This window comes from Misgurnus anguillicaudatus, chromosome 21 (assembly GCF_027580225.2).
Source record: "Misgurnus anguillicaudatus chromosome 21, ASM2758022v2, whole genome shotgun sequence".
NCBI classification, from domain to species: domain Eukaryota; kingdom Metazoa; phylum Chordata; class Actinopteri; order Cypriniformes; family Cobitidae; genus Misgurnus; species Misgurnus anguillicaudatus.
In genome coordinates, this window is record NC_073357.2 from 18,266,930 (window position 1) to 18,289,561 (window position 22,632).

Genomic DNA, 22,632 nt, shown 5'->3' on the forward strand with positions numbered 1-22,632 from the left:
TATTTTGGCCAGGAAGTTTTTTTACTGTATAGCTTGTAAAATTTGTAAATATATAAAGGTTTAAACTAAATTAAATTAAGCGTTGCTTTTTACAAAATGTATTTAGCATGTATTTAAAACATATTTTTGGCCAGAGAAATTCATTTTTTTTGCCATATGGGAAGCCGCGACTGTTGATTGTAATAATTTCCAGCATTGCACTCTTGGAGTGCATCATCCAGATACTTAAAGTACACTTTATTTTTGGGTATTTTTAGTGTGATCACTACTTACACTATTATACTAGAAAATGGCTAATAGTGCATAAGTGTGCGATTTGGGACACACCTTTCAAGTCGTATTGAATAATCAAAATATTGTGTTATAAAGTTTCAGGAAAAATGTTTAAAACCATTTAAAAAGAGAGACATCATCCTATTGAAAATGAAACCAGTGATATAGTGAATTATGTTGTATTTTTATTAGGGCTGTCAAATTTAACGCGTTAAAAACGCAAATTAATTTTAACGCCACTAATTTTATTAACGGCGATTAACGCAATGCACAATTTCTGTTTGACCCTTGGTCCCGCCCATAGTTGAATGAACAGACGCAGGCAAATGTGAACCTGTCTAAACGAGTAAAAGGTTTTCATAGAAATAAGAACATTAAGCAAATCGTCTAGCAAATCCAATGCTCTAAATGCTGGTTGGACATATGAATTGATCACTATTTATACGTCTGAGAGGTGTAACGTTACCGTCCTCCTCCTAATGCTTTATCTAATACAAAGATGCGTCTCAATTCATTTTGGTTTTGCTTTTATGCATGACTTAGAAAAAAGACTGCAGGACTTGCTTGATATTAAAAGAGTCATTAAGAGAGATAAAGTTCGTTACCTGATTAATTTTAAAGAGTTATTAAGAGCAACAAGACTCAAAAGCGATCTTCCTTACGGTGACTGACTGACATCTGAAGCGCGTGCACACAGACACGCAAGTGCGCGACCCGGATATATAGACATCTACACAAAATTACAGTTTTACAAATATCTGTTTTGATAAAAATTCACGCAGGTAGGATCTATAATCTGTTATGTCTTAAGTAAATGTTTGGTTAACTGTTGGGTAAAAATATCTGATGTGTAACATTATATTAGATCACTTAGATTTTAAGCAGTCTGTCACAATGTCAATCAAACAAAAGGAAAAAAAAGTTTAACATATATTGATGATGTTTTTGCTTTGTGTGTGCTAAATCTATTAGTTTTACCAGTGATTTTAAGGTATTGATGTGGTAATTTAATGTATGGATGTGGTAATTTTGTGGTAATTTTTGTGGTAATTTGACTCTTTCAACTTCAAACAGGTTTAGTTCTGTCATATTTTGTTATATTTCAACAAATCATGCATTGTTCTATGTTTTAAAAGAGAATGTCAAAATATGAACAAATATTTTTTTTAAATTTGCTAATTCCAACTCAACTTGTCAGCACATGTCACAAATGATACAGCAACAAAAATGGAGAAAGAAAATTCTTCTGAAAGGAAAATTAATATACAAAACAATGGCTGATGATTCTGTTAAAAATGTAAACAGGCTGTTGTTAACATACATTTGCATAAAGCATCTATATATGTATATATGATTAGAGTATTAAAAACCTGAAAAGTGTTAAATTAGGGTACATTTGGAACGGATAAAAATGTGCGATTAATTTGCGATTAATTGCGAGTTAACTCATGAAATCATGCGATTAATCTAGATTAATTTTTTAATCTATTGACAGCCCTAATTTTTATATTGTATATTGATGTTGAGTGTTTCTGCATTAAGTTCTAGATGAGAGCTGAGTTGCCGTGACAACCGTGACGCATCATCAGTCAACAAAGAGCAGCACCAAACTCTGAACTCTCTCAACTCTTCTCTTTTATTGTAAAAGGTTAGTAAAAATTATTACATTTCAAAGAAAAAACATTGTAATTCACACGCTTTAATGTCAAAGTAAAGTTTTTATTGAATATTTGGTAACACTTTAACATTAACATTAGTCAATCCATTAACTAACATTAGGGATGCACCGAATATTCGGCCACCAAAAATTTTCGGCCTAAAATGGCCAAAAAGAGCATTTTCGGTTTTTGGCCGAAAGACTTTTATCACCGAAACAATACGGCCGAAATGTTGTTATGACGCAAATAGAAACTGCGACCTGCACATGCTTGTCCGAAGCAAAATGTCTGCGGTGTGGATGTATTTAACTCTGTACGCACATCACAGTATGCCCTTCAAAGATCAGAACTCTCCATTAAAGGGGACAGAGAATGAAAAACCATTTTTACCTTGTCTTTGTTGAATAATGGTAGTCTACCCACATTCACAAACATACAAAAAGTGCTAAACATGCTAAACATCTCAGTCTCATAGAAATTTCTCTATTAGAAATGTCAGCCAGAAAACAGCCCAATCTGAAAAACTGATGCTTATGACATCACAGGCATCTAACTGCCCCTCCACTTTAAAATAATTGGCTACATTTTTTGAGTGGCAGCAAAGTCAGCCAATCAGTAATGAGATTGAAAGTTAAGCCAGTAGGGGGAGCCAAATAGGTGCAAAACCACTCGTTTAAAATCCCCCACCCTAATATAGCTATCTGAGAGAGGTTTTTAGGAAGCTTCTAAGGCATTACAGACCCAAACAAAAACATTTTTGTCTACATGTCACATCACAGAACAAGGATAAATACTCCGTACAACCATTCTATGTCACCTTTAACATACATTTGGCGAATAAGGCAATGAAAAACAACGTAACGTTTTTATGTGGAGTGACTGTTGCGCTGTTTGGGATTTGCCCTCGTTCTCTGTGTGTGCAGCGCTCGCGTTTAAGTGCCCTCAATAGTGCACGCGCGTTTAAGTGCCCTCAATGGTGCACACACGAGAAAAACAAGCGATCATAAAATCTTATTATGTTCGCTTAGCACATATAAAGAAAATTACACTGTAAATGCAAACATGGTACTTACTTAAAAATAGTAAACTGACCTTAATCAGTTTTTATCAACCTGCTTTTTAACACTTGCTTTTAGTGAGTTACTTGTACTTTGAGGTTGAAAAATCTTACCAGCTCAGTCTACTTGAGCTGGATTCATATAGAAAAAGTACGTTTATGACATGTGGACATGCGCAGATCAGTCCTCTCTGAAATGCCTAAACCCAACCAATCAAGGTGCTTCGTGGGGCGGGTCTTGGCGTTGCGGGAATCGTAATTTTGCAGACGGTCATTACATGTCACCTCACCACATGCTGCAACTGACCAGGTGGAGCTGGACCTAAACATCGCTTCTACGGCACTTGTGATTATCTTCAGACTATATTCTTGTGCTTGGCACACTCATTGGGTAAGTAAATATTTTACCCGTGTGCACACCGTTTTGTTTCTGTAAGTCAGCGCCAGTGTTTTGTGCTTGATATTCGTGTAGTAATGTCTGCTTACGCACTATATTATAGACATAACGTGGCTAACGTTATATTTTGCTGAAACTTGGTCAATACTTTATAAATTTTTCAATCCACAACTTCCTCGTGTTGAAAATTGGTAACTTTAAAGACTTTTGACACGTTAAAATTCAGGAATAACTTAAGTGTTATGCGGCGCCGCAAGAATCGACAGGCGAATGACGTCAAAGTATCGCGAGAGCGAGACTAAATAAGATTTCTTGAATCATTCTCGCGATACTTTGACGTCATCCGGCTGTCGGTTCTTGCGGCGCCGCATGAAGTCGAACAAGCCTAGAAAATTATCTTTTGTCGAGTAACGTACTGACTAGCATGATGACAGACTGATCGCGGTGGTTTGTGAGTTTCCTGAGCTTTATAACTGATTTTTATAAGTATGTATCATTTTATTTTAAGCTAGGCTGTAAAGTTAGCACTAATGCTAATTTAGCTACCAATAAAAACAGTCTGTGCTTATCAAAGACAAGATTACCACGTGTGTCGACATATGATTGGGGATATCCCCACAATGTTTTTTTATTTAACACTCGCACTTAACACTGGTCGATATTCATAGCTGTGCCGTTTCCATGGTTACCACGTGTAGTACCCAGATCAGACACGTTACAGACAAGAGTGTCTCCTTGTCTGAATTTTTTTACACAGTTTATCATAGCCTGTTATGATAGGGAACGTATTTGCTGGCATACTCCGTTGCTTACCTTATTATTCAAGGTCATCTTGTACATAATGTGCACATTTTAATAAGGGGAACTGTCTGTGGGTTATAGGCCTATGTTAGTTTTCACATGTAACGTTACTTGTTTGTGAGTTGTTGTGAACTTTGGTTGTATTAAATTGTTGTGTTTTTTTAAACTGTCCTCTTTCAGGCTCAAGCAGAATGGTAATCAATCCTCCTCACATTCCATAATCCCAGCAATAAAAGGTATTTAACTAATAACTTTTATTATTGCATGTTAAAGTTAAAGTTATGCTTACATCAGAGCAATTGGATTACAACAAAAGCGAATCAATTTAAGAAATTCAAAGTAAATATCTTGTGTGTTTAAATGAATTTATCATTCTGTATAATGAAATATACTATAATGTTTTGTGCACATGTTGAATTTCAATTATTTGATGTAATTAGTATTTCTGAACTGGCTTTATAGATACTGTGGACAGTCCATCATATCCAGGACTAGACAGTATCCTAGATGCCAACCACAAGTGAGTCATTTACCTTTTGTTCTGCTCCGTTCACTTGTCTTGAAGTTCAATGATTAAAACTTGATAATTAGATTTTTGCAAGGATTTCTTTTTTTCCTATAGCTCTGGTATTTAAAGTCTGATAATGAAGCCGGCCCTATCTTGCACCCGATGCACAGCGAACTTTCCCTGCACAGACGCACGTTAGTAAACTAGGAATGAACTTGTGCTCCCTGGGCTGTTCGGCGCAAAAAAGAAGGCGTGTTCCGGCGCAAACAATCCCTGATGCTATTTTGCAGTTCCTAATGTCTAAAGTCAGTGGCGGAATTGTTTTAAGTGTTGCTTGTGGTCAGGGCTGCCTTAACCTAATGTGAGGCCCCGGGGCTAAGAGGTTTTGTAGGCCCCCCTTCCCCTCGATTTATAGTCTCTTTTTTTAAGTGTAATATCAAGGTAATCTACATCACAAAATCCATTAGTTTCTTTCGAGACATACAACAGTGAGTTTTCCCTCTTTGAGCCAGAAAACACCATAATATTGTTATTAACATATCACTGAGCCCACTTGAGAATAAACACAAGACACTTTATTTAACAACCACACACAGCAACTTGTGGTGATAATAAAACCAAAATGTGTGAAAGTTTATATGTTTATAAGCTTTATGTTTATATAGTTTTTGGAATATAAATTGCAGAAAATTGCCACTCACTAACTAAATGCTCACCACAGTTTTAAAAATATAATAAGTTAAAGTTAGTTTTAAAGTGAAAATGCATTAATGATAACAAAAGATAAGTCTTTATAGACAGAATCTTGTTTTTTAATCAATTATTTATTTTGTAGGCTACTGAAGATATAGTATGCATTGTATATAGTATTTATGCATACATAAGCATGTAAAACGAACAAGTATGAATATGCACAAGACAGACAGGGAACATACCTGTATATAAGATCTTTAGATAATGAGATTATAATGGTGCTATCAGGCGATGATCATTTGAGATGGTTTTGTCGCTCTTTACTTTAGACTTGCACCTTACCGTTGCGTCTCTTTCTCGTCTTTCTACCAACAGATGTGTGTACTGTGAGCTGACGTCGCGTCAAACTACATCGCTCCAGCTGCACACGCGTCACTGATATAAACGCGAGTAAACTTAAACTTTATAACAACTAACAGCATTATGTGCAAGAACTCCTTTCTTAATTTAGCGGCACAGTTTCTTGTGCACAGTGGGAGAGACTTCTGCATGCCAAAGACTCAGCTGAACGAGCACAGAGAGCGAACGAGCGAGCGCGCACACGAAAGAGAGAGACACCTGCACCTCACTGGTGCTTATTATGAAATTTCAGAAATTACTCTTTCATTTGTTGGTGGATTATTTCCCGTTTCTCTGTCACACTCAGTCTAACGTGCAGGAATGTCAAGTTGACAACGCGCACTTAATAACATTACGCGGAATAAAAAAATATGTTACGTCTGACATTTTAATTCACGTTAAGTTACAACGGACCAATCAGCAGTCATGTAACGTGCAATTAGAGTGATTGACAGAAAACCCGACAAGTTACAAAACAATATGACATTTTCAGCTCGTCATGAACGCAAACTTGAACTTGGGAGGCACCTGGGCTTCAGCCCAGGTAAGCCCGTGCATTAAGGCGGCCTTGCTTGTGGTATTCAGATGCTATTTTAAGCGAGCATGCTTGGCCATAATGTAAAATGTGCACAACAAGCATACACTTTGATTCCCTCATCTACACGGATGCATTTTCATTTTTGCTAATCATACATTATTACAAGGAAAATATTAAAACATTCTTTGTTGTGTCCATTAAGATGTGAGAGAATTTTTATAAATCTACCTTACACATTAACCCAAATTATTATAATTTTTTAACCAGAGCTTATTTGTGTGAGTTTCTCCCATCATCCCCATATAATGTCAGTTCTTTGTGTTTTAGTGAAAGAAATGAAGAAAAAAACAACCAAATGTGGCACTCTAATTTCACAAATGATGGACCAATCATTCCCACTACGCAGACAAGAAATTGTAAAAAACAAGGGCACTTTTCACAAAGAGACAGGTAACCTATTTTTGTTTTCAACCAATAAAATTATGCAAATCAAAAAATAAATTCAAGGTGTGTGGCTAGAAATTCAAACACTTATTGGAATGTAAATACCCCTCTCTACTTTTTCAGGTGTTTGCTGAGTTTAATAGAATCGGCAGTAAGAATCTTGAGGGAGACTTGAGGCTTTGGACCAGTATGCTCCACGTTTCATCGAACTTTTCAAAACAAAAAGGGAACTGTTGGCCAGACGCTGGAGGAGCTGATGCAGCACATGAGCTGGCTGGTTAGTAGGTTCATTTTGCTTTTGATCTGTATGATAGTTCATCAAGTTCTAAATGAGACAATCCAGACCAACCTATTTTATTTCCTGTCTGCTTGTGCCTTGCAATTTACTCTGTTAACTTATCTTTTCTCTCTCTGTGTATCATTAGACACCAGACGTGACAGTACTTCGCTCATTTGTCCTCAAAGGCATTCCCATTTTACTTGGTGACGAAGATGTAATTCTATCTGCTCGATATACAATATACATTTTGTACAGTGATTAATGTATTTTGTTTAGCAATACCTACTAGGGATGTAACTGTTCACAAAATTCACGGTTTGGTTCAATACGATATGTGATTGATACAGCAAAAGGAAAGAAATGCCAGAGAAACTTTCTTACGATTGGCATACGATAGAGATTTTAATTCTATTGCACATCGCAATAATGCCTGTTAATTATGCAATCTACCCGCAAAATTTAGAGTCACAAGCTGCAGCCAGCTACAAAGCATCATCATATTCGTCATTCTGAATAAACGTGGCTGAAACCAGTCGATTGCAAAGGCTTGGACTGTGAAAGAAAAACCTCCCACCAAAACGGTTGCCTCTGAAGAACAGTCTTCTGGGTTAGAACAATAAAGAGATGTCAGATAGCACTTTGTAAGCTTTGCAGCCATTAATGTTCTCGTGTTATTAGAGACAGTTTGATGCTTTCATGCAACTGTAACTGATTCGTGAGTCAAAAACTGTAATGTGATTTGAACCGTGAGTTTTGTGATCCGTCACACACCCCTAGTAAAGTTAGTACACAGTGATAGCCATAAATGCATTTGTACTAATAATTGGCATAATAATTTCTTTCGGTGTTTCGGTTTCGGTTTTTCTGCCTTGGTTTCCTCTTTTTCGGTTTCGGCCAAGAATTTTCATTTCGGTGCATCCCTAACTAACATGAACAAACAATCAACAATAGTTTTTCAGCATGTATTAATTCTTGTTAATGTTAGTTAATGTCAATACAACATAAGTTCTAGATGAGAGCTGAGTTGCCGTGACAACCGTGACGCATCATCAGTTAACAAAGAGCAGCACAAAACTCTGAACTCTCTTAACTCTTCTCTTTTATTGTAAAAGGTTAGTAAAAATTAATACATTTCAATTCACACGCTTTAATGTCAAAGTAAAGTTTTTATTGAATATTTGGTAACACTTTAACATTAAAGGTAGGGTAACAGATTTGATCCTAAAACATTGTAGTTATGCTGGTTAAAAGTCTCCTCACATCCTGATAGAAATTACTGTGTTAAGTTGTTTAAATGTATTTGTAGAAATTTATGTCATCTGTGAAAGGCGTAGGACCAAAACATGTTCAACCAATCATAGATTTCGGTCCGAACGGACGTTTCCTTTTTTGTCCCTCATACGTAAGCGTAATTTGAATGCCCACCGTGCAGCGAGTCCAACCAGACACCATACGTCATCGGCGCGTTCATGTGCACTCACCTCCTGTCTGTAAACAGCGAGAATAGCAAACTTTTCTGCTGAATTGACAACCTACACAGGAGGCACAAAACGAAAGACATCTTTTATAACAACAACAGCAAAAACTGCCTGGATCAGCAAAGAGCAAAAATCCAAATTAACAAAAGTAACTTTACTGCTTTACAGCTGCAGGAGGCAAAGGGTCTGAAAGGGTCGTTGCACTGTTTATTTTGGTAAGATAGGTGCGCGATATGTTTGTATTAAGATGGATTCAGATAATCTACTTTGATGAAACATTGTGTTGCTTATGAAATTTGTGTTCGTTTACGGATTAGCGTAACGATATAGTTACTACGTCTACATAACCGAATGTGTGCTTAAACTAATTCTGATGTAAACCAGTTGTTTATGTTGGTTAATTTAAAAATGTTATTCACTTTGTACTGCAAAGTTTTCTCACTGGTGAATGAGACATGAGATGTGACCGTCTGATCTGTGCGTGTTCATGTGTTTTGAAAGAGGCGTGACTTTGGATAGCGATTTGACTGGAGGGTGGATCTTGATTTCATTGCTAGGCGGCTACCGTTAGCATTTTTCAAAATGTGAAACCCTATCTTTAACATTAGTAATCCATTAACTAACATGAACAAACAATCAACAATATAGTTTTTCAGCATGTGTTGTTGTTAATGTTAGTTGATGTCAATACAGTATATAGTATATTTTGAAATTTAATTTAAAAATAAATGTATTTTTAAAGCATTTATATTTATATTGCATGTGAGACAAGTTTTGAATAGCTTAAAATTAATTATGTTTTCAACTGCAAAATACTTATACTTATAAAAGTCAAAGTAAAGTTTTTCTTGGAAATTTGGCAACACTTTGCTAAAATATATTTGCAATATATTTACAAAAATATGTTTTTCACCATTATATATATATATTTTTTTTGTATATTTTGAAATGTAATTTAAAAATAAATGTATTTTTAAAGCATTTATATTCACATCGCATGGCAGAAAAGTTTTGAAAATGTTAAAAGTAATTATTTTTTAACTGCTAAAATATACTTATAATTTTATATTTTAAACATACTTATACATTTTATAAAACATTTATATTTTGGCCAGGAATCTTTTGCTGTATAGGTTGTAAAATTGCCCCTGAAATACATTTTATATATGAAGGTTAAAACTAAATATTTTTTCAAATAGATAGAATACTAAATAAAGCTTTGCTTTTTACAAAATGTATTTAGTATGTATTTAAAACATATTTTTGGCCAGAGAAATTAATTTTTTTGCCATATGGGAAGCCGCGACTGTTGATTGTATTAATTTCCAGCGTTGCAGATACTTAAAGTACACTTTATTTTGGGGTATTTTTAGTGTGATGACTACTTACACTATTATACTAGAAAATGGCTTAGAATAGTGCATAAGTGTGCGATTTGGGACACACCTTTCAAGTCCTATTGAATAAGCAAAACATTGTGTTATAAAGTTTCAGGAAAAATGTTTAAAACCATTTTAAAAAAGAGACTTTATCCTATTGACAATGAAACCAGTGATATAGTGAATTATGTTGTATTTTTATATTGTATATTGATGTTGAGTGTTTCTGCATTAAGTTCTAGATGAGAGCTGAGTTGCCGTGACAACCGTGACGCATCATCAGTCAACAAAGAGCAGCACCAAACTCTCAACTCTCTCAACTCTTCTCTTTTTTTGTAAAAGGTTGGTAAAAAATTATTACATTTCAAAGAAAAAACATTGTAATTCACACGCTTTAATGTCAAAGTAAAGTTTTTATCGAATATTTGGTAACACTTTAACATTAAAATTAGTAAATCCATTAACTAACATGAACAAACAATCAACAATTTAGTTTTTCAGCATGTATTCTTGTTAATGTTAGTTAATGTCAATACAGTTATTCATGTTAGTTCATGGTGCATGAAATACAGTTTTTATAACAGTTTTTCTTACAGTATATATTGTATATTTTGAAGATTAATTTCAAAATAAATTTATTTTTAAAGCATTTATATTTTATATTGCATGTGAGACAAGTTTTGAATATCTTAAAATAAATTATGTTTTCAACTGCAAAATACTTATACTTATAGATGGGTTGCTCGGCGACGTTATAAGTGTTTTCGCGCGCAACCGAGAGGCAGAAAGAAGAGCCGTGCCTTGTGTTGTAGGCTAGTAGCAGTGTCTGTAAGTCAAAATGCCAAGGAGTTGTTGCGTGGATAATAGTACCAACAGAGCCAGTGCTGGGCAAGGCTTTGAACCGGTTCACGGAACGAAAACGAAAACCAGAAACTTTTGATGTTTTGCAAGGAACAGAAACGAAACCAGAAACTTTCAAAAAATATATGTTCTGGAACAGAATCGTTTATTTAAAATAATGGTAACCGGTTAATAACGTTATTATTTTTCGTTATTTGACAAGATTTCTGTGTAATGACTTGTGGAAGTTCACTTCCGGTCATTGCTGACTCATACAGTACTGACTCATACTCATACAAGTACAGTGTTCTCCCTCTTTGTGTTCAGCGCCTCAGCAGCCCCTCCTCTGTTGCATGCAGCGCGCCTCTCTCACATAACAGTGAAAAGTATTTTAACTCCGCTCCTCCTAGTACTTTATTTTTCGCGTAAACGTCAACAGTCACGGATGTTACTGACAGAGAAGACGGCTGATCGAGTTCATCATGAGTGACTTAAAGCTATGGTCTACGATTTCAAAGATTGTTCATTATTAATAAACTCGTTTAGATGCTGGTTATGGTTCTACAGTAAAATCCTAACAATATGAAGAGAAAAAATCATTAAAAAAATCCATTCAGTCTATTGGGTGTACGGCGGCAGATAAGTTGACCAATGTAAACAGTCCGGCCGGACAGCTTACATTGGTTAACTGCTCTCATCAAAGCCCCGTACACTTGAAAATCCACCTCGCGCTCGCGTCTCCACCCCATCGCACACCACCCCGCTCCTCTCCTGCCTGCGACATGAAATTTGTGTCAGTGTATGTTAGCTAGGGAAGCAGCAACATCTCACTAATGGAAAAAAACTAACCGACAGCAGCAAGCTTCTTGTCCCTACAGTAAAGGTTGGAAGAAAAAGGAAGTCTGTAGAGGAAAGAGCAGAGGTAAAAAAAGTGTGAAAAACGCCGGACTCTAAGCAGAATCAATATAGGGTCCGCCATTGACCGTTGGAGGACGCTTCAGGGAGATTTGGGGCCGAAAACCGACGCCGACACGGCGGACTTTTTGTTGAACAGGTACGCATTTATTTATACTTTTATTGTGTGAGGTGTTACATAAATATCTTTTTATCAGTCTGACATGCTCATACTGCCGGTCGGCATTGGAATGTTACCCGTTTAGCATTGCGTATCACGGGTCATAGTAATTATATTTACAAAGTCATTTCTTGAAGTGCTTCAATATACTTCAATAGGCCTAACGTTAGAGGGTTTCTGTTCGAGCTGATCGGAATTTGAACAAGATGTGCTGTGTGCTGCTATAACAATTACTCAAAACCTTAGCAATACTAACTAATAATTATTGTGCAATCAATGTGTGCTTGGTAGCACCAGTGGAAACGAGGCTCAGGAGGGGAAACGTATGCCAAACGTTGTTGTGAAAGTAAATAACGTCAATCATTCATAATTGTAAGTGTTCATTCCTTCAAGGCTTTATGTGTTTACTGCTCGGTAAATCTCCGTTCCGATGTTTACTACCGGTGATCACTGCTTGACTGAGTGACGTTGTCCAGGTCGTTTCCCGGTGGGAGGGATCAGGTAGCACAGAGGGGCGGGATGAGTTTTTTTTAAACTTACTAATCGTCTCAGGCTTTCTCGGCCGATTTTCAATATCGTAGACTACAGCTTTAACAAAAGGTTAGCATTACCACACATACCCGTTCTGGTGTGAGTCTGTGTCCAAGCTCTCTTCCTACCTATGATGCATATGCACGTGTTCTGTAGTAACAGCAACCGTGTATTCTCTCATATTTCTGAATTTGCATATATTAAAACTACCACTCGTATTTAATATAAAAAAGCGTTCAAAACGCAACAACACCGGTGAGAAGAGCAACATCAGTACAGCCTCAATGTAAATGTATGATGATTTTGTCAGATGAGGGCGCGTTTTTAGCAGCAGTTAAAGAAAGAGCTGATTTGATTAAACAATTAGTTACTGGGTCGTGGGTCGTTGCTAGGATGTGTTAAGTCACTATTTTATAGACAGCAGAACAAATAATATGTAAAAATAGCATCCAGTTGTGTTAAATGCAACATAATGGGACAGATCAAAGAGTAAAACACGACGCAATGATGCCACATATATGCTAATCGGCGTATGACGTCATCACCACCACAGTCTCTAAAAATCCTGTGGGAAACACTAAAGTAGCATACTCAAGCCCAAGTCCCTAATGCTCAATCATAAGAGGTAAATATTGTAGGCTCCCAAGTATCTCAAGATGTTTGTTTTAATACTAATTAGTGGTGTAACGGATCAATTCCGTACATATCACAACCCACGGTTCGGCTCGCATGCGATTTGCGGATTAATATACAAATTTAAATGGGGTGAAAGTCGATGATTTGCCTATGTCCTTCAAAGATCAGATCTCTTGATGTATCAACTTGAGAGAGAGTTGCACTACTGTGTCTCATACTGTAGTCCATTAAAATACATCTGGCAAATAAAGCACTGAAAAACAACGTAATTTTCACTTTATGTGGAGCGACTGTTTATGCTGCATCTTCTTCCCAAAGCGACATTTGGCATTTGTCCTCCGTCTGTGTATGTATGCGTGTTTAAGTGCACTTAACAAATGTGGGCATGTCAGAATTACAGTTATGCCGCTTACATAAATGTAGACTTTTTTAATGTTTGATGACAAGATAGAGACTTAAGGAAAATTATGTAGACTAATAATTTAAATTAAATGTCCTAATGATCAGCCTACTTATTTAGTCCCACAGCTGACCGGAAACGTTAAAATACTGTTTCTGTTCGGAACGAACCAATTGGGAAAAAATTCTGGTTCAAAGCCCTGGTGCTGGGTGCCTGATGTTTACATACCAGTAGATGTGACTTACATTACTATGAAGGTAAATTAGTTGCAAAACTTGACAGCTTGTAAATTTTTATGTGAGAACTTGCAAAAAAATATTTGTACTTGTATATTAATGTTTATAGTCACAGTCCCGATGTGAAGACCTTCAAAATCTGACGTTGAATGCTGAGATGTGCACTCGTGGACAGTAAAGTTTTGAAAATGTTAAAAGTAATTATATTTTAACTGCTAAAATATACTTATAATTTTATATTTTAAACATACTTGTACATTTTATAAAACATTTATATTTTGGCCAGGAATTTTTTTTTTGCTGTATAGGTTGTAAAACTGAAATACATTTTATGAAAATTTAAACTAAATATTTTTTCAAATAGATAGAATATTAAATAAAGCTTTGCTTTTTACATAATGTGTTTAGCATATATTTAAAACATATTTTTGGCCAGGGACATTTATTTTTTTGCCATATGGGAAGCCGCGACTGTTGATTGTATTAATTTCCACCGTTGCACTCTTGCATTGCATCATCCAGATACTTAAAGTACACTTTATTTTTGGGTATTTTTAGTGTGAAAACTTACACTTTTATACTAGAAAATGGCTTAGCATAGTGCATAAGTGTGCGATTTGGGACACACCTTTCAAGTCCTATTGGATAATCAAAATAGTGTGTCATTAAGTTTCAGGAAAAATGTTTAAAACCATTTAAAAAGAGAGACTTTATCCTATTGACAATGAAACCAGTGATATAGTGAATTATGTTGTATTTTTATATTGTATATTGATGTTGAGTGTTTCTGCATTAAGTTCTAGATGAGAGCTGAGTTGCCGTGACAACCGTGACGCATCATCAGTCAACAAAGAGCAGCACCAAACTCTCAACTCTCTCAACTCTTCTCTTTTATTGTAAAAGGTTAGTAAAAATTATTACATTTCAAGGAATAAACATTGTAATTCACACGCTTTAATGTCAAAGTAAAGTTTTTATCGAATATTTGGTAACACTTTAACATTAACATTAGTAAATCCATTAACTAACATGAACAAACAATCAACAATATAGTTTTTCAGCATGTATTAATTCTTGTTAATGTTAGTTAATGTCAATACAGTTATTCATGTTAGTTCATGGTGCATTTATAACAGTTTTTCTCAGTTGCTTTGGAGCTTAAAATGTATGCGTGCATTTCTCAGAACAATCTGTACTGCACAACATTATGGATGTCCCGCAAAAGCTGTCCTGTACTGTAGGTCATCTCTCAAAAGCAAATCCCCACGTCAGTGAACATTAGAGGTCGACCGATATGGCTTTTTCTCTGGCCGATGCCGATATTTAGAAATCAGGGCAGCCGATGGCCGATATGTTTGGCCGATTTTCAATATGTACATAATCAAAATGTTCTCATCATCAGCAGATATTTTAAATGTAAAAATGTCACTATTTAAGTCAAAGTATTTAAAAAAATTATGACTGGTGGCGATGTACTGCATTTTTTTAAAAAATAGCGTAAGATTTTTTTTTTATTTGACATGTGGCTAGCCCAATCACATCTTAAAAAACTTTTCGGGCATTTTTTATGGGGCATGCAGCGTCGGTGTGGTGTGCGTCTGTCAAAATAAGAGACGAGGGAGAAGCGAGTGGACCTCGGTAAGCAGAACTGCTTTAGATATCCCATTGATAAAAGTTTTCAACTGTTTTCAAAATCATGGTGATAACAGTGCAATAAAATACAGTGTGGGCAGAATTATTAGGTTGGTACGTCAAACTTTTGTTCACAGTTTTTATCAAACTTTTACTAATTCCAAACCAAATTCATTTTAATTACCATTCATTTTGTAAATAAGCATTTATAAGTAATATATTATTGTTAAGGATGGTTTGAGAAAAAACACCTTATTTTCAGGTGTGCAGAATTATTAGGCACATTTTCTTTTACAGGTAAAATGGGCCAAGAAAGGTTTAACACACATTGGAAAATTCATTATTTTATGTCCATAGAAAAGGCATCATGCTATGGAAATTGCAAAATTGAGGTGTAATAATTAGACTAGAAATCCTGATTGGGGAAGCAGGGTCACAAAAATAGGATCAAAGGAAAATATATATAGAAAAATGAATGGTAGTTATTAAAATTGCTGTGGTTTGGAATTGGTAAAAGGTGTTTAGAAAAAAATCTGATCAAAATATTCTGCAGACACTCTAATACCATGAATCGTGGCTGCGACTACATTGTAACATTTATCAAGTCTCAGTGTTATCATAAGGTGGTCAGAATGGTTAGTTTACACATTGTGCACACTGGCTAAGACAATTAGCAGATTTTTAAAACCTGCAAAGCCTTCTACAGTGCTTGCATTTATTGTAATGTCACGTGTCAGCTCTTATATTTTTCTACTTAATCATTTTGGGGTTGTATTTAAGATCCTATGTAGTGGGGCCGGTCTGGGCCAAAATGCCAGGGCCGATTTTTCGTCCCAGTCCAGCCCTGGCTATAAGTGACTGATTGTGCTGACAGTGACGTCTTGTGAGTTTAGTGTTGGGACAGATCTGTTGTTTCAACCGTTCATTCAAACGAATCCGTTCAAAGGAGTCAGTTCGCGAATCGGACGCGTGGTGTTGTAATCCAGGCTGAGCAGGGCAAAACTGTAAACAAGCTGTTACTGTAACAACACGAAAAACATTTCCTCGGTGGATATGATTTGGTCTTCCGACCTTTCGCCATCGAGTCAGTTTTGTTTTGAGTAATAAAAGCAGGGAGACAGCGCGCGGCTCTACTCTCTATCACGCAAACAAAGATCATCATCACTCATTAATCACATGAAATGAGCACGGAATGAGCACGTTAATCCTATACTAACCAACCGCAGAAGCGCAGAAACAGCCTGACAGTCTGAGGCCGGAAGTGGGCCTTATAAGGCATTCCGCTACTTCTGTGTCGTTGTAAATAGTACAGTGATATGATTATGCAGGCATGCAGGTTTTCTGTCTTTTATGCTCCGTACGGATGCTAACTTTGTTAGAAAATCATACCCATTATATCAAACGCATGGACTGTGATCAAGACCCACGTCGATAAAAAAAATGCAGGGCTTGCACAGAGCGATTCACTCGACATCAAAGTACCGTAAGATCAGAGTGCGTGTTGTGCTTGTTTTAAGAAATGTATTAAAAAGATTTAATTCAAAAATATATATTTATGATATTTGAGATGCAACTGTATATTATTTATAAATATATCGGGCGATTTCAGAATGACTGAGGCACTTTTTGACATTTGAGATGAATTATATTTTATATATACACACACGTATGTATGTAAGTTATGTCTGTTTATGTATTTGTGTAAAATAATTTTTTCTTTTTTTAGTTAAATGTATAGTTTATTATAATTTTTTTATGTGTCATAAATGAATAAAAATAAATGTAACACAAATCTTAAAAAATAAAGTTTAAGCATTTGATTTGAATGAAAAAACATTTTAATAGATTTTAACGTTTAATAATTCTCCGTCCATATCCGAGATTACAACTCCACCACTTCCGGCCTCAGACTGTCAGGATGGGGCTGTCAGTCTCAGACTGTCATGACGTATGGTTTTGCGCGTCTGCAGTTGGTCCTATCTCCGTTAATCTTTGCACGGACAGTGCACCGCGAGACATAAGCCCATCGCGCTGTTGTACTGGCTGCTTAATTCGCGCAATCCCGCAATCATTTACTAAAGCTGTTTGTGAACAAGGCACGGCTGCACACACACAGGAGTGATCTGCTTGCAGCAAGAGGCAGCGTCACGAGTTCTACAACAGCGCTTCTAATCTGAGAAATGCTCCAAAGAGACTGAGAAAAACTGTAATAAGTAAAAAATTTGTTATATACAGTCATGTGATGAAGACAAATGCAATTTGGCATTTCCAATTCATCTAACCTACACAGCAAAATCCCCAGAGTTTAATCAACTCTGCTGGTTGTACATATTGTCCCAATCTTACAGACAGTTAAAAAGTAACACTGATGCAGCGTTAAAAGCTGCAATCTGTAACTTTATCCTCTCTATCACCATCTGTGTTTGAAACCTAAATTGCATTTTACATCTAACTTGTAGAATTTTTTTCTTAACTTAGGTTTAGATGTTGGCTGTTTCATTTAAAGTCACCATTATTGTGATCAGTGGTTGTTTTAGTAGGACTTGACTCTTGGTTGCTAATTTTTCCAACTGCTATAACTATGTTTGTTTAAAACATGTTTTGTTATAGCAAAGAGTAAAGAGAGTGGCTAACCGCACACTGATCCACTTGTGACAATAAGTCTACAAAAAGTCTACAAAAACATAGTTTTTATTAATAAAGTGCAAAGTGCAAGTGAATATAAAAACAGACAAGGCGAGCAAACATTTCAGCTCTTGCTTTCCTCAGTGCTCGATTAACAAACAAGATTCACCCTTTTTGAACAAGTCAGTAATTGAGGTCAATCAGCTGAAAGCAATTATCTCAAGTAAGTAATTTGTGAACAATTATCTCAGGTCAGTGATTACCTCATTGATCACTTAAGCAAAATTCACAACCAGTTACAACAACATTTAGAAGGAAATATGAGACATCAACTGTAGAGAATAGTTGAATTTTACAAAAAACATGATAGTTCAAGTTCTTCATTCATACCCTCAGGAAATAAAGATTTCAGTTCAAAAATCCAAAAACACTCCCTTTGGAGTAATTTTCTGTCTCCATCACCACCTCTCCTGTGGGGGAGAATCCTCTCGATGCCCAGGAACTTCATGTCAGCTGGAGAGTGATTGGCAGACTTGAAATGACGAGAAATTGAAGATGTATCATCCTGTCTTCTAATAGCACTAGTGTGTTCAATTATTCTTGTGCGTAATGCACGTGTAGTTTTCCCAACATACAGTTGTGAACATGGACAAACGATGATGTAAATCACATGTGTGCTTTTGCAGGTAATCAATTGTCTAATCTTGTATGTTTTTAGTGTACGAGGATGTGTGAATGATTTACATTTAACATACTTAGTACAAGAAGAACAATTGTGACATGGGAAGTTGCCTTGGGCATCGATGAGAGTGGTTGGAGACGAGATATGGGTATCAGCATGGACCAGTTTGTCCCTCAAATTAAAGCTCCTGGAGAAAACACAAAGTGGTTGATCATTAAATATATTCAATAATTGAGGATCACTTTGAATAATATGCCAATGTTTCTTGATGATGTTTTTGATATCATTGCTCAATGGACTATATGTGGATTTGAAAGTACATGAAAAACTCTTGTTTTTTGTATCTTTAGTCAAGTTGGTCTCCTCGTGTCTTTGTATTTTGGAGACCTTCTTAAGAGCATTATCAAGCCACTTGTTAGGATAGCCCCGTGATTTAAAGTCCATGTACATAGTCTGAGCTTTCGACTCAAAGTCGTCTCTCCTGGAACAGATACGATGGAGTCTCAAGAATTGACTGTATGGTAAGCCACGTTTTAGGGGCGTTGGGTGAGCACTTTTGGCATGAAGAAGACTGTTCTTGGCTGTATCTTTTCTATAGAGGGAAGAGACTATATGGTTGTCTACAATTGAAATAGAGGTATCTAAGAAGTTGACATCTGTGATCCCCACATGATAGGTAAATTTGATAGAGGGCCTGAGACAATTCATATATAGGACAAATGCTTCAAAGTCACTTTCAGATCCCTTGTAAATAACAAAGCAGTCATCAATGTATCTCTTGAATAAGATACTGTTGTCAAGGAAAGGATTGTTATTAAAGACATACAAGTCCTCCAAAAAACCCAAATATAAATTTGCATACTGTAATCAGGAGCCATAGTGGCCCCCATGGCTGTGCCCTCAACTTGTAGATAGTATTTGTTTTCAAATAGAAAGTAGTTTTTAGTGAGCACCATTTTGGCCATATCAGTGATAAATTTGGTCGGAAGACCCTCATCATCATAGCGCAGGTCAAGAAAATGTTCTAAAGCCAAAAGGCCTTCGTTATGTGTAATGTTAGTGTAAAGTGAGGTCACATCCATGGTTGCCAGTATAACATCACAATGAACATATTGTAGAGTTGCTATACATTGTAAAAAGTCAGCAGTGTCTCTTAAGTAGCTAGGAAGGGAAGTAACCAAAGGTCTCAGCACAAAATCGACAAAGTTAGAGAGTGGTTCCTGATTATGCAAATTTATATGTGGGTTTTTTGGAGGACTTGTATGTCTTTAATAACAATCCTTTCCTTGACAACATTATCTTATTCAAGAGATACATTGATGACTGCTTTGTTATTTACAAGGGATCTGAAAGTGACTTTGAAGCATTTGTCCTATATATGAATTGTCTCAGGCCCTCTATCAAATGTACCTATCATGTGGGGATCACAGATGTCAACTTCTTAGATACCTCTATTTCAATTGTAGACAACCATATAGTCTCTTCCCTCTATAGAAAAGATACAGCCAAGAACAGTCTTCTTCATGCCAATAGTGCTCACCCAACGCCCCTAAAACGTGGCTTACCATACAGTCAATTCTTGAGACTCCATCGTATCTGTTCCAGGAGAGACGACTTTGAGTCGAAAGCTCAGACTATGTACATGGACTTTAAATCACGGGGCTATCCTAACAAGTGGCTTGATAATGCTCTTAAGAAGGTCTCCAAAATACAAAGACACGAGGAGACCAACTTGACTAAAGATACAAAAAACAAGAGTTTTTCATGTACTTTCAAATCCACATATAGTCCATTGAGCAATGATATCAAAAACATCATCAAGAAACATTGGCATATTATTCAAAGTGATCCTCAATTATTGAATATATTTAATGATCAACCACTTTGTGTTTTCTCCAGGAGCTTTAATTTGAGGGACAAACTGGTCCATGCTGATCCCTAAATCTCGTCTCCAACCACTCTCATCGATGCCCAAGGCAACTTCCCATGTCACAATTGTTCTTCTTGTACTAAGTATGTTAAATGTAAATCATTCACACATCCTCGTACACTAAAAACATACAAGATTAGACAATTGATTACCTGCAAAAGCACACATGTGATTTACATCATCGTTTGTCCATGTTCACAACTGTATGTTGGGAAAACTACACGTGCATTACGCACAAGAATAATTGAACACACTAGTGCTATTAGAAGACAGAATGATACGTCTTCAATTTCTCGTCATTTCAAGTCTGCCAATCACTCTCCAGCTGACATGAAGTTCCTGGGCATCGAGAGGATTCTCCCCCACAGGAGAGGTGGTGATAGAGACAGAAAATTACTCCAAAGGGAGGCTTTTTGGATTTTTGAACTGAAATCTTTATTTCCTGAGGGTATGAATGAAGAACTTGAACTATCATGTTTTTTGTAAAATTCAACTATTCTCTACAGTTGATGTCTCATATTTCCTTCTAAATGTTGTTGTAACTGGTTGTGAATTTTGCTTAAGTGATCAATGAGGTAATCACTGACCTGAGATAATTGTTCACAAATTACTTACTTGAGATAATTGCTTTCAGCTGATTGACCTCAATTACTGACTTGTTCAAAAAGGGTGAATCTTGTTTGTTAATCGAGCACTGAGGAAAGCAAGAGCTGAAACGTTTGCTCACCTTGTCTGTTTTTATATTCACTTGCACTTTGCACTTTATTAATAAAAAATATGTTTTTGTAGACTTATTGTCACAAGTGGATCAGTGTGCGGTTAGCCACTCTCTTTACTCAATGGCTCGTTTGGCTCCACGCACCTGAAGTACATGGACTTATAACTAAGTACACTTCTTTGGTTGGAGCGCTACATATCTTCCTTTGTTATAGCAAAGAAAATACAACAGCACAATTCCATAGTGATGTTAGTACATAAAGTCTAAACATCATCAGCATCTAGAAAACTTATGTGCAGGTGTAGTGTTTGCACACAGAAGTATCAGAGTATAAATCACAATGATGGTGAAAATCAAATGAAAAGCTTCATGCTGCAATTCATGCTGGGTATCAACAAATTACAAATCTTATCCAAAACTCCCAGAATGCACTGTGGCAGGAATAAATAATGAACATTTTTACCATTTTCTTTGTCACCCTTGTTGAGACTCATACTCTGATTCTTGATGTTTGTGTGTCTACATTGTACTGCGGTTAATTTTGAAGTCCCTCAAAATTGTTCAGAATGACAAACTGCCATGAGAGTGCTGGATATATACTACAGTCTCACATAATTAATGGAAAAGGATACTTCTGATAAGTGTGTAAACACTACACCTGCACATAAGTTTTCTAGATGCTGACAATGTTAAGAATTTATGTACTAAACATTACTATGGAGTTGCAGTATTGTTTTTTCTTTGCTATAACATAACATGTTTTAAACACACAAAATTATAGCAGTTGGAAAAAACCAACAACCAAGAGTCCAGTCCCACCAAAACAACCACTGAGCACAACAATGGTGAGTCCAAATGAAACAGCAAACATCCAAACCCAAGCCAAGAAAACAACTCCACAAGTACTGTAAGATGCAAATGCAATTTTAGGTTTCAAACAGAGATGGTGATAGAGAGGATAAAATGACTGATTGCAGCTTTTAACTCAACTTCAGAGTTACTTTTAACTCTCTGTAAGATTGGGACAATATGTACAACCAGCAGATTTGATTTAACTCTGGGGATTTTGCGGTGTACATGTTTTTACCTGTAGGAAGAGACCGGTATACCTGGAGTAAACCCACGTTGAACATGCAAACCCCACACAGAAAGGCCACCTGACTTAGCCGGGGCTTGAACCGGGGACCTTTTTGCTGCCCTGTTTGACTCTCATTATAAAGGTAAGTGTGCAGTTTTATAGTTTTATCAGTATTTTATACATGTTAAAAACATCACTGCAAACACACAACGAAGACTTAGTAAGACTGAAGTTTATTGGTTAGTTAAGTGGTCACATTTGACACTTTAAGCTAAAAAAAGTTTAATGAAGTTCAACACCCAGCTCTTAAAGGAGAGAGTTACGACAGCAGGAGTTCAAAATGC

The 22,632-nt window shown here is 36.2% G+C and overlaps 2 long non-coding RNA genes across 5 annotated transcripts in view; both read left to right on the forward strand.

Annotated features, from left to right (window-relative positions):
- Positions 1–22,424, forward strand: part of LOC129437069 (uncharacterized) — a 363,412-nt gene extending 340,988 nt beyond the window's left edge. For both annotated transcript variants that reach the window (XR_012360304.1, XR_012360303.1), the window contains exon 4: positions 22,304–22,424. This is a non-coding gene — a long non-coding RNA (uncharacterized lncRNA). The remainder of the gene's footprint in view (positions 1–22,303) is intronic.
- Positions 1,819–9,381, forward strand: LOC129437092 (uncharacterized). Of its 3 annotated transcripts, none has more exons than XR_012360298.1 (5): positions 1,819–3,379; positions 4,367–4,422; positions 4,649–4,706; positions 6,652–6,774; positions 6,892–9,381. It is a non-coding gene; the product is annotated as an uncharacterized lncRNA (long non-coding RNA). The 3 variants fall into 3 exon arrangements; XR_012360299.1 differs by lacking the exon at positions 1,819–3,379 and having other exon boundaries at positions 3,411–4,422; positions 6,892–7,045; positions 7,194–9,381; XR_012360297.1 differs by lacking the exon at positions 1,819–3,379 and having other exon boundaries at positions 3,411–4,422.
- Positions 22,425–22,632: the final 208 nt, after the last annotated feature.